At 42.8% G+C, this 12,659-nt stretch overlaps 3 non-coding genes across 3 annotated transcripts; all 3 read right to left on the bottom strand.

Moving 5' to 3' along the window:
- Positions 1-3,124: 3,124 nt before the first annotated feature.
- On the bottom strand, positions 3,125-3,197 carry TRNAR-CCU (transfer RNA arginine (anticodon CCU)). Its single transcript has one exon. It is a non-coding gene; the product is annotated as a tRNA-Arg (tRNA).
- A 3,580-nt stretch (positions 3,198-6,777) lies between these two features.
- Positions 6,778-6,850, bottom strand: TRNAR-CCU (transfer RNA arginine (anticodon CCU)). Its single transcript has one exon. It is a non-coding gene; the product is annotated as a tRNA-Arg (tRNA).
- A 4,950-nt stretch (positions 6,851-11,800) lies between these two features.
- On the bottom strand, positions 11,801-11,873 carry TRNAR-CCU (transfer RNA arginine (anticodon CCU)). The gene has a single exon. It is a non-coding gene; the product is annotated as a tRNA-Arg (tRNA).
- Positions 11,874-12,659: the final 786 nt, after the last annotated feature.

Here is a 12,659-nt window from a genome sequence, read left to right as displayed (position 1 = left end):
GGATTTCACTCCATCCACTTTGTTGGGTTTATATGTGAATTTAGAAGTAGGAGTGACAGTCAGCGCCATCTATGAGCCAAGTGACGAGTTTGAAAACACTCTTTTATGCGCATGTTTGGCGTCACGTAGCATGTGAAGTTTATTATGAGCGGGCAGCTGATTAATAGTCCCTCGTATACAACCTAAACACACCAAGTCTGCCAGTACGAGGCCCTCGTTAAATGAAATAAGGGAAAGAAGTGTATACCTAAGGGCTCGTTTTTCCGTGTTTTAACACGATAATTATGAGATCTAACAGACAGTAATGCCAAGGAATGTACAGGGGAAGTTATAAGAACCAATGGAATGTAGATAAGAAGAAAAAAAAGTGGATGAAAAAATAACCAGGTGTGAGCAGCAATCGAACCTACGACCTTCGAATAGCGCGTTCGATGCTCTAACCACTGAGCTACCACAGCGGCCTTCTCTCCATCCACTTTTTTGGGTTTATATGTGAATTTAGAAGTAGGAGTGACAGTCAGCGCCATCTACAAGCCAAGCGACGAGTGTAAAAACACTCTTATGCGCATGTTTGGCGTCACGTAGCACGTGAACTTTATTATGAGCGGGCAGCTGAATAATAGTCCCTCGTACACAACCTAAACACACCAAGTCTGCCAGTACGAGGCCCTCGTTCAATGAAATAAGGGAAAGAAGTGCATACCTAAAGGCTCGTTTTTCCGTGTTTTAACACAATATAATGAGATCCAACAGACAGTAATGCCAAGGATTGTACAGGGGAAGTTATAAGAACCAATGGAATGTAGATAAGAAGAAAGAAAAGTGGATGAAAAAATAAGCAGCCGTGAGCAGGAATGGAACCTACGACCTTCGAATAACGCGTTCGATGCTCTAACCACTGAGCTACCACAGCGGCCTTCTCTCCATCCACTTTTTTGGGTTTATATGTGAATTTGGAAATAGGAGTGACAGTCAGCGCCATCTATAAGCCAAGCGGCGAGTGTAAAAACACTCTTTTATGCGCATTTTTGGCGTCACGTAGCACGTGAACGTTATTATGAGCGGGAATCTGATTAATAGTCCCTCGTACACAACCTAAACACACCAAGTCTGCCAGTACGAGGACTCGTTATATGAAATAGGGGAAAGAAGTGTATACCTAAGGGCTCGTTTTTCCGTGTTTTAACACAAGATTAAAGAGATCTAACAGACAGTAATGCCAAGGAATGTACAGGTGAAGTTATCAGAACCAATGGAATGTAGATAAGAAGAAAGAAAAGTGGATGGAAAAATAACCAGTCGGGAGCAGGAATCGAACCGACGACCTTCGAATAACGCGTTTTATGCTCTAACCACTGAGCTACCATAGCGGCCTTCCATCTATCCACTTTTTTGGGTTTATATGTGAATTTAGAAGTAGGAGTGACAGTCAGCGCCATCTATAGGCCAAGCGACGAGTGTGATAACACTCTTTTATGCGCATGTTTGGCGTCACGTAGCACGTGAACTTGATTATGAGCGGGAATCTGATGAATAGTCCCTTGTATACAACCTAAACACACCAAGTCTGCCAGTACGAGGCCCTCGTTAAATGAAATAAGGGAAAGAAGTGTGTACCGAAGGGCTCGTTTTTCCGTGTTTTAAAAAAAAATAATGAGATCTAACAGGCAGTAATGCCAAGGAATGTACAGGGGAAGTTATAAGAACCAATGGAATGTAGATAAGAAGAAAGAATAGTGGATGAAAAAATAACCAGCCGTTAGAAGAAATCGAACCTACGACCTTAAAATAACGCGTTCGATGCTCTAACCACTCAGCTACCACAGCGGCCTTTCCTCCATCCTCTTGTTTGGGTTTATATGTGAATTTAGAAGTAGGAGTGACAGTCAGCACCATCTATAAGCCAAGCGACGAGTTTGAAAACACTCTTTTATGCGCATGTTTGGCGTCACGTAGCACGTGAACTTTATTATGAGCAGGCAGCTGAATAATAGTCCCTCGTACAAAACCTAAATACACCAAGACTGCCAGTACGAGGTCCTCGTTCAATGAAATAAGGGAAAGAAGTGTATACCTAAGGGCTCGTTTTTCCGTGTTTTAACACATTATTAATGAGATCTAACAGACAGTAATGCCAAGGAATGTACAACGGAAGTTATAAGAACCAATGGAATGTGCATAAGAAGAAAGAAAAGTGGATGAAAAAATAACCAGCCGTGAGCAGGAATCGAACCTACGGCCTTCGAATAACGCGTACGATGTTCTACCACTGAGCTACCACAGCGGCCTTCCCTCCATCCACTTTGTTGGGTTTATATGTGAATTTAGAAGTAGGAGTGAGAGTCAGCGCCATCTATGAGCCAAGCGACGAGTGTCAAAACACTCTTTTATGCGCATGTTTGGCGTCACAAAGCACGTCAACTTTATTATGAGCGGGCAGCTGATTAATAGTCCCTCGTATACAACCTGAACACACCAAGTCTGCCAGTACGAGGCCCTCGTTAAATGAAATAAGGGAAAGAAGTGTATACCTAAGGGCTCGTTTTTCCGTGTTTTAACACAATATAATGAGATCTAACAGACAGTAATGCCAAGGAATGTACAGGGGAAGTTATAAGAACCAATGGACTGTAGATAAGAAGAAAGAAATGTGGATAGAAAAATAACCAGCCGTGAGCAGGAATCGAACCTACGACCTTCGAATAACGCGTTCCATGCTCTAAGCACTGAGCTACCACAGCGGCCTTCTCTCCATCCGCTTTTTGGGTTTATATGTGAATTTAGAAGTAGGAGTGACAGTCAGCGCCATCTATATGCCAAGCGACGAGTGTAAAAACACTCTTTTATGCGCATGTTTGGGGTCACGTAGCACGTGAAGTTTATTATGAGCGGGCAGCTAATTAATAGTCCCTCGTACACAACCTAAACACACCAAGTCTGCCAGTACGAGGCTCTCGTTCAATGAATTAAGGGAAAGAAGTGTATACCTAAGGGCTCGTTCTTCCGTGTTTTAACACAATAGTAATGAGATCTAACAGACAATAATGCCAAGGAATGTACAAGGGAAGTTATAAGAGCCAATGGAATGTAAATAAAAGAAAGAAAAGTGGATGAAAAAATAACCAGCCGTGAGCAGGAATCGAACCTACGGCCTTCGAATAAGGCGTTCGATGTTCTAGCCACTGAACTACCACAGCGGATTTCACTCCATCCACTTTGTTGGGTTTATATGTGAATTTAGAAGTAGGAGTGACAGTCAGCGCCATCTATGAGCCAAGTGACGAGTTTGAAAACACTCTTTTATGCGCATGTTTGGCGTCACGTAGCATGTGAAGTTTATTATGAGCGGGCAGCTGATTAATAGTCCCTCGTATACAACCTAAACACACCAAGTCTGCCAGTACGAGGCCCTCGTTAAATGATATAAGGGAAAGAAGTGTATACCTAAGGGCTCGTTTTTCCGTGTTTTAACACGATAATTATGAGATCTAACAGACAGTAATGCCAAGGAATGTACAGGGGAAGTTATAAGAACCAATGGAATGTAGATAAGAAGAAAAAAAAGTGGATGAAAAAATAACCAGGTGTGAGCAGCAATCGAACCTACGACCTTCGAATAGCGCGTTCGATGCTCTAACCACTGAGCTACCACAGCGGCCTTCTCTCCATCCACTTTTTTGGGTTTATATGTGAATTTAGAAGTAGGAGTGACAGTCAGCGCCATCTACAAGCCAAGCGACGAGTGTAAAAACACTCTTATGCGCATGTTTGGCGTCACGTAGCACGTGAACTTTATTATGAGCGGGCAGCTGAATAATAGTCCCTCGTACACAACCTAAACACACCAAGTCTGCCAGTACGAGGCCCTCGTTCAATGAAATAAGGGAAAGAAGTGCATACCTGAAGGCTCGTTTTTCCGTGTTTTAACACAATATAATGAGATCCAACAGACAGTAATGCCAAGGATTGTACAGGGGAAGTTATAAGAACCAATGGAATGTAGATAAGAAGAAAGAAAAGTGGATGAAAAAATAAGCAGCCGTGAGCAGGAATGGAACCTACGACCTTCGAATAACGCGTTCGATGCTCTAACCACTGAGCTACCACAGCGGCCTTCTCTCCATCCACTTTTTTGGGTTTATATGTGAATTTGGAAATAGGAGTGACAGTCAGCGCCATCTATAAGCCAAGCGGCGAGTGTAAAAACACTCTTTTATGCGCATTTTTGGCGTCACGTAGCACGTGAACGTTATTATGAGCGGGAATCTGATTAATAGTCCCTCGTACACAACCTAAACACACCAAGTCTGCCAGTACGAGGACTCGTTATATGAAATAGGGGAAAGAAGTGTATACCTAAGGGCTCGTTTTTCCGTGTTTTAACACAAGATTAAAGAGATCTAACAGACAGTAATGCCAAGGAATGTACAGGTGAAGTTATCAGAACCAATGGAATGTAGATAAGAAGAAAGAAAAGTGGATGGAAAAATAACCAGTCGGGAGCAGGAATCGAACCGACGACCTTCGAATAACGCGTTTTATGCTCTAACCACTGAGCTACCATAGCGGCCTTCCATCTATCCACTTTTTTGGGTTTATATGTGAATTTAGAAGTAGGAGTGACAGTCAGCGCCATCTATAGGCCAAGCGACGAGTGTGATAACACTCTTTTATGCGCATGTTTGGCGTCACGTAGCACGTGAACTTGATTATGAGCGGGAATCTGATGAATAGTCCCTTGTATACAACCTAAACACACCAAGTCTGCCAGTACGAGGCCCTCGTTAAATGAAATAAGGGAAAGAAGTGTGTACCGAAGGGCTCGTTTTTCCGTGTTTTAAAAAAAAATAATGAGATCTAACAGGCAGTAATGCCAAGGAATGTACAGGGGAAGTTATAAGAACCAATGGAATGTAGATAAGAAGAAAGAATAGTGGATGAAAAAATAACCAGCCGTTAGAAGAAATCGAACCTACGACCTTCAAACAACGCGTTCGATGCTCTAACCACTCAGCTACCACAGCGGCCTTTCCTCCATCCTCTTGTTTGGGTTTATATGTGAATTTAGAAGTAGGAGTGACAGTCAGCGCCATCTATAAGCCAAGCGACGAGTTTGAAAACACTCTTTTATGCGCATGTTTGGCGTCACGTAGCACGTGAACTTTATTATGAGCAGGCAGCTGAATAATAGTCCCTCGTACACAACCTAAATACACCAAGTCTGCCAATACGAGGTCCTCGTTCAATGAAATAAGGGAAAGAAGTGTATACCTAAGGGCTCGTTTTTCCGTGTTTTAACACACTATTAATGAGATCTAACAGACAGTAATGCCAAGGAATGTACAAGGGAAGTTATAAGAACCAATAGAATGTGCATAAGAAGAAAGAAAAGTGGATGAAAAAATAACCAGCCGTGAGCAGGAATCGAACCTACGGCCTTCGAATAACGCGTACGATGTTCTACCACTGAGCTACCACAGCGGCCTTCTCTCCATCCACTTTTTTGGGTTTATATGTGAATTTAGAAGTAGGAGTGACAGTCAGCGCCATCTATAAGCCAAGCGACGAGTGTAAAAACACTCTTATGCGCATGTTTGGTGTCACGTAGCACGTGAACTTTATTATGAGCGGGCAGATGAATAATAGACCCTCGCACACAACCTAAACACACCAAGTCTGCCAGTACGAGGCCCTCGTTCAATGAAATAAGGGAAAGAAGTGCATACCTTAAGGCTCGTTTTTCCGTGTTTTAACACAATATTAATGAGATCTAACAGACAGTGATGCCAAGGAATGTACAGGGGAAGTTATAAGAACCAATTGATTGTAGATAAGAAGAAAGAAAAGTGGATGAAAAATTAACCAGCCGTGAGCAGAAATCGAACCTACGGCCTTCGAATAACGCGTTCGATGTTCTAGCCACTGAGCTACCACAGCGGCCTTCCCTCCATCCACTTTGTTGGGTTTATATGTGAATTTAGAAGTAGGAGTGAGAGTCAGCGCCATCTATGAGCCAAGCGACGAGTGTCAAAACACTCTTTTATGCGCATGTTTGGCGTCACAAAGCACGTCAACTTTATTATGAGCGGGCAGCTGATTGATAGTCCCTCGTATACAACCTGAACACACCAAGTCTGCCAGTACGAGGCCCTCGTTAAATGAAATAAGGGAAAGAAGTGTATACCTAAGGGCTCGTTTTTCCGTGTTTTAACACAATATAATGAGATCTAACAGACAGTAATGCCAAGGAATGTACAGGGGAAGTTATAAGAACCAATGGACTGTAGATAAGAAGAAAGAAATGTGGATAGAAAAATAACCAGCCGTGAGCAGGAATCGAACCTACGACCTTCGAATAACGCGTTCCATGCTCTAAGCACTGAGCTACCACAGCGGCCTTCTCTCCATCCGCTTTTTGGGTTTATATGTGAATTTAGAAGTAGGAGTGACAGTCAGCGCCATCTATATGCCAAGCGACGAGTGTAAAAACACTCTTTTATGCGCATGTTTGGGGTCTCGTAGCACGTGAAGTTTATTATGAGCGGGCAGCTAATTAATAGTCCCTCGTACACAACCTAAACACACCAAGTCTGCCAGTACGAGGCTCTCGTTCAATGAATTAAGGGAAAGAAGTGTATACCTAAGGGCTCGTTCTTCCGTGTTTTAACCCAATAGTAATGAGATCTAACAGACAATAATGCCAAGGAATGTACAAGGGAAGTTATAAGAGCCAATGGAATGTAAATAAAAGAAAGAAAAGTGGATGAAAAAATAACCAGCCGTGAGCAGGAATCGAACCTACGGCCTTCGAATAAGGCGTTCGATGTTCTAGCCACTGAACTACCACAGCGGATTTCACTCCATCCACTTTGTTGGGTTTATATGTGAATTTAGAAGTAGGAGTGACAGTCAGCGCCATCTATGAGCCAAGTGACGAGTTTGAAAACACTCTTTTATGCGCATGTTTGGCGTCACGTAGCATGTGAAGTTTATTATGAGCGGGCAGCTGATTAATAGTCCCTCGTATACAACCTAAACACACCAAGTCTGCCAGTACGAGGCCCTCGTTAAATGAAGTAAGGGAAAGAAGTGTATACCTAAGGGCTCGTTTTTCCGTGTTTTAACACGATAATTATGAGATCTAACAGACAGTAATGCCAAGGAATGTACAGGGGAAGTTATAAGAACCAATGGAATGTAGATAAGAAGAAAAAAAGGTGGATGAAAAAATAACCAGGCGTGAGCAGCAATCGAACCTACGACCTTCGAATAGCGCGTTCGATGCTCTAACCACTGAGCTACCACAGCGGCCTTCTCTCCATCCACTTTTTTGGGTTTATATGTGAATTTAGAAGTAGGAGTGACAGTCAGCGCCATCTACAAGCCAAGCGACGAGTGTAAAAACACTCTTATGCGCATGTTTGGCGTCACGTAGCACGTGAACTTTATTATGAGCGGGCAGCTGAATAATAGTCCCTCGTACACAACCTAAACACACCAAGTCTGCCAGTACGAGGCCCTCGTTCAATGAAATAAGGGAAAGAAGTGCATACCTAAAGGCTCGTTTTTCCGTGTTTTAACACAATATAATGAGATCCAAAAGACAGTAATGCCAAGGATTGTACAGGGGAAGTTATAAGAACCAATGGAATGTAGATAAGAAGAAAGAAAAGTGGATGAAAAAATAAGCAGCCGTGAGCAGGAATGGAACCTACGACCTCCGAATAACGCGTTCGATGCTCTAACCACTGAGCTACCACAGCGGCCTTCTCTCCATCCACTTTTTTGGGTTTATATGTGAATTTGGAAATAGGAGTGACAGTCAGCGCCATCTATAAGCCAAGCGGCGAGTGTAAAAACACTCTTTTATGCGCATTTTTGGCGTCACGTAGCACGTGAACGTTATTATGAGCGGGAATCAGATTATTAGTCCCTCGTACACAACCTAAACACACCAAGTCTGCCAGTACGAGGACTCGTTCAATGAAATAGGGGAAAGAAGTGTATACCTAAGGGCTCGTTTTTCCGTGTTTTAACACAAGATTAAAGAGATCTAACAGACAGTAATGCCAAGGAATGTACAGGTGAAGTTATCAGAACCAATGGAATGTAGATAAGAAGAAAGAAAAGTGGATGGAAAAATAACCAGTCGGGAGCAGGAATCGAACCGACGACCTTCGAATAACGCGTTTTAGGCTCTAACCACTGAGCTACCATAGCGGCCTTCCATCTATCCACTTTTTTGGGTTTATATGTGAATTTAGAAGTAGGAGTGACAGTCAGCGCCATCTATAGGCCAAGCGACGAGTGTGATAACACTCTTTTATGCGCATGTTTGGCGTCACGTAGCACGTGAACTTGATTATGAGCGGGAATCTGATGAATAGTCCCTTGTATACAACCTAAACACACCAAGTCTGCCAGTACGAGGCCCTCGTTAAATGAAATAAGGGAAAGAAGTGTGTACCGAAGGGCTCGTTTTTCCGTGTTTTAAAAAAAATAATGAGATCTAACAGGCAGTAATGCCAAGGAATGTACAGGGGAAGTTATAAGAACCAATGGAATGTAGATAAGAAGAAAGAATAGTGGATGAAAAAATAACCAGCCGTTAGAAGAAATCGAACCTACGACCTTCAAATAACGCGTTCGATGCTCTAACCACTCAGCTACCACAGCGGCCTTTCCTCCATCCTCTTGTTTGGGTTTATATGTGAATTTAGAAGTAGGAGTGACAGTCAGCGCCATCTATAAGCCAAGCGACGAGTTTGAAAACACTCTTTTATGCGCATGTTTGGCGTCACGTAGGACGTGAACGTTATTATGAGCAGGCAGCTGAATAATAGTCCCTCGTACACAACCTAAATACACCAAGTCTGCCAGTACGAGGTCCTCGTTCAATGAAATAAGGGAAAGAAGTGTATACCTAAGGGCTCGTTTTTCCGTGTTTTAACACATTATTAATGAGATCTAACAGACAGTAATGCCAAGGAATGTACAAGGGAAGTTATAAGAACCAATGGAATGTGCATAAGAAGAAAGAAAAGTGGATGAAAAAATAACCAGCCGTGAGCAGGAATCGAACCTACGGCCTTCGAATAACGCGTACGATGTTCTACCACTGAGCTACCACAGCGGCCTTCTCTCCATCCACTTTTTTGGGTTTATATGTGAATTTGGAAATAGGAGTGACAGTCAGCGCCATCTATAAGCCAAGCGGCGAGTGTAAAAACACTCTTTTATGCGCATTTTTGGCGTCACGTAGCACGTGAACGTTATTATGAGCGGGAATCTGATTAATAGTCCCTCGTACACAACCTAAACACACCAAGTCTGCCAGTACGAGGACTCGTTCAATGAAATAGGGGAAAGAAGTGTATACCTAAGGGCTCGTTTTTCCGTGTTTTAACACAAGATTAAAGAGATCTAACAGACAGTAATGCCAAGGAATGTACAAATGAAGTTATCAGAACCAATGGAATGTAGATAAGAAGAAAGGAAAGTGGATGGAAAAATAACCAGTCGGGAGCAGGAATCGAACCGACGACCTTCGAATAACGCGTTTTATGCTCTAACCACTGAGCTACCATAGCGGCCTTCCATCTATCCACTTTTTTGGGTTTATATGTGAATTTAGAAGTAGGAGTGACAGTCAGCGCCATCTATAGGCCAAGCGACGAGTGTGATAACACTCTTTTATGCGCATGTTTGGCGTCACGTAGCACGTGAACTTGATTATGAGCGGGAATCTGATGAATAGTCCCTTGTATACAACCTAAACACACCAAGTCTGCCAGTACGAGGCCCTCGTTAAATGAAATAAGGGAAAGAAGTGTATACCTAAGGGCTCGTTTTTCCGTGTTTTAACACAATATAATGAGATCTAACAGACAGTAATGCCAAGGAATGTACAGGGGAAGTTATAAGAACCAATAGACTGTAGATAAGAAGAAAGAAATGTGGATAGAAAAATAACCAGCCGTTAGAAGAAATCGAACCTACGACCTTCAAACAACGCGTTCGATGCTCTAACCACTCAGCTACCACAGCGGCCTTTCCTCCATCCTCTTGTTTGGGTTTATATGTGAATTTAGAAGTAGGAGTGACAGTCAGCGCCATCTATAAGCCAAGCGACGAGTTTGAAAACACTCTTTTATGCGCATGTTTGGCGTCACGTAGCACGTGAACTTTATTATGAGCAGGCAGCTGAATAATAGTCCCTCGTACACAACCTAAATACACCAAGTCTGCCAGTACGAGGTCCTCGTTCAATGAAATAAGGGAAAGAAGTGTATACCTAAGGGCTCGTTTTTCCGTGTTTTAACACATTATTAATGAGATCTAACAGACAGTAATGCCAAGGAATGTACAAGGGAAGTTATAAAAACCAATGGAATGTGCATAGGAAGAAAGAAAAGTGGATGAAAAAATAACCAGCCGTGAGCAGGAATCGAACCTACGGCCTTCGAATAACGCGTACGATGTTCTACCACTGAGCTACCACAGCGGCCTTCTCTCCATCCACTTTTTTGGGTTTATATGTGAATTTAGAAGTAGGAGTGACAGTCAGCGCCATCTATAAGCCAAGCGACGAGTGTAAAAACACTCTTATGCGCATGTTTGGTGTCACGTAGCACGTGAACTTTATTATGAGCGGGCAGATGAATAATAGACCCTCGCACACAACCTAAACACACCAAGTCTGCCAGTACGAGGCCCTCGTTCAATGAAATAAGGGAAAGAAGTGCATACCTTAAGTCTCGTTTTTCCGTGTTTTAACACAATATTAATGAGATCTAACAGACAGTGATGCCAAGGAATGTACAGGGGAAGTTATAAGAACCAATTGATTGTAGATAAGAAGAAAGAAAAGTGGATGAAAAATTAACCAGCCGTGAGCAGGAATCGAACCTACGGCCTTCGAATAACGCGTTCGATGTTCTAGCCACTGAGCTACCACAGCGGCCTTCCCTCCATCCACTTTGTTGGGTTTATATGTGAATTTAGAAGTAGGAGTGAGAGTCAGCGCCATCTATGAGCCAAGCGACGAGTGTCAAAACACTCTTTTATGCGCATGTTTGGCGTCACAAAGCACGTCAACTTTATTATGAGCGGGCAGCTGATTGATAGTCCCTCGTATACAACCTGAACACACCAAGTCTGCCAGTACGAGGCCCTCGTTAAATGAAATAAGGGAAAGAAGTGTATACCTAAGGGCTCGTTTTTCCGTGTTTTAACACAATATAATGAGATCTAACAGACAGTAATGCCAAGGAATGTACAGGGGAAGTTATAAGAACCAATGGACTGTAGATAAGAAGAAAGAAATGTGGATAGAAAAATAACCAGCCGTGAGCAGGAATCGAACCTACGACCTTCGAATAACGCGTTCCATGCTCTAAGCACTGAGCTACCACAGCGGCCTTCTCTCCATCCGCTTTTTGGGTTTATATGTGAATTTAGAAGTAGGAGTGACAGTCAGCGCCATCTATATGCCAAGCGACGAGTGTAAAAACACTCTTTTATGCGCATGTTTGGGGTCACGTAGCACGTAAAGTTTATTATGAGCGGGCAGCTAATTAATAGTCCCTCGTACACAACCTAAACACACCAAGTCTGCCAGTACGAGGCTCTCGTTCAATGAATAAAGGGAAAGAAGTGTATACCTAAGGGCTCGTTCTTCCGTGTTTTAACACAATAGTAATGAGATCTAACAGACAATAATGCCAAGGAATGTACAAGGGAAGTTATAAGAGCCAATGGAATGTAAATAAAAGAAAGAAAAGTGGATGAAAAAATAACCAGCCGTGAGCAGGAATCGAACCTACGGCCTTCGAATAAGGCGTTCGATGTTCTAGCCACTGAACTACCACAGCGGATTTCACTCCATCCACTTTGTTGGGTTTATATGTGAATTTAGAAGTAGGAGTGACAGTCAGCGCCATCTATGAGCCAAGTGACGAGTTTGAAAACACTCTTTTATGCGCATGTTTGGCGTCACGTAGCATGTGAAGTTTATTATGAGCGGGCAGCTGATTAATAGTCCCTCGTATACAACCTAAACACACCAAGTCTGCCAGTACGAGGCCCTCGTTAAATGAAATAAGGGAAAGAAGTGTATACCTAAGGGCTCGTTTTTCCGTGTTTTAACACGATAATTATGAGATCTAACAGACAGTAATGCCAAGGAATGTACAGGGGAAGTTATAAGAACCAATGGAATGTAGATAAGAAGAAAAAAAAGTGGATGAAAAAATAACCAGGCGTGAGCAGCAATCGAACCTACGACCTTCGAATAGCGCGTTCGATGCTCTAACCACTGAGCTACCACAGCGGCCTTCTCTCCATCCACTTTTTTGGGTTTATATGTGAATTTAGAAGTAGGAGTGACAGTCAGCGCCATCTACAAGCCAAGCGACGAGTGTAAAAACACTCTTATGCGCATGTTTGGCGTCACGTAGCACGTGAACTTTATTATGAGCGGGCAGGTGAATAATAGTCCCTCGTACACAACCTAAACACACCAAGTCTGCCAGTACGAGGCCCTCGTTCAATGAAATAAGGGAAAGAAGTGCATACCTAAAGGCTCGTTTTTCCGTGTTTTAACACAATATAATGAGATCCAACAGACAGTAATGCCAAGGATTGTACAGGGGAAGTTA

The sequence above is a fragment of the Rhipicephalus microplus genome, chromosome 5, assembly GCF_043290135.1.
Source record: "Rhipicephalus microplus isolate Deutch F79 chromosome 5, USDA_Rmic, whole genome shotgun sequence".
Lineage (NCBI taxonomy): Eukaryota > Metazoa > Arthropoda > Arachnida > Ixodida > Ixodidae > Rhipicephalus > Rhipicephalus microplus.
Note: the sequence above shows the minus strand (reverse complement) of the source record. Positions and strands in the feature narration are given on the sequence as shown.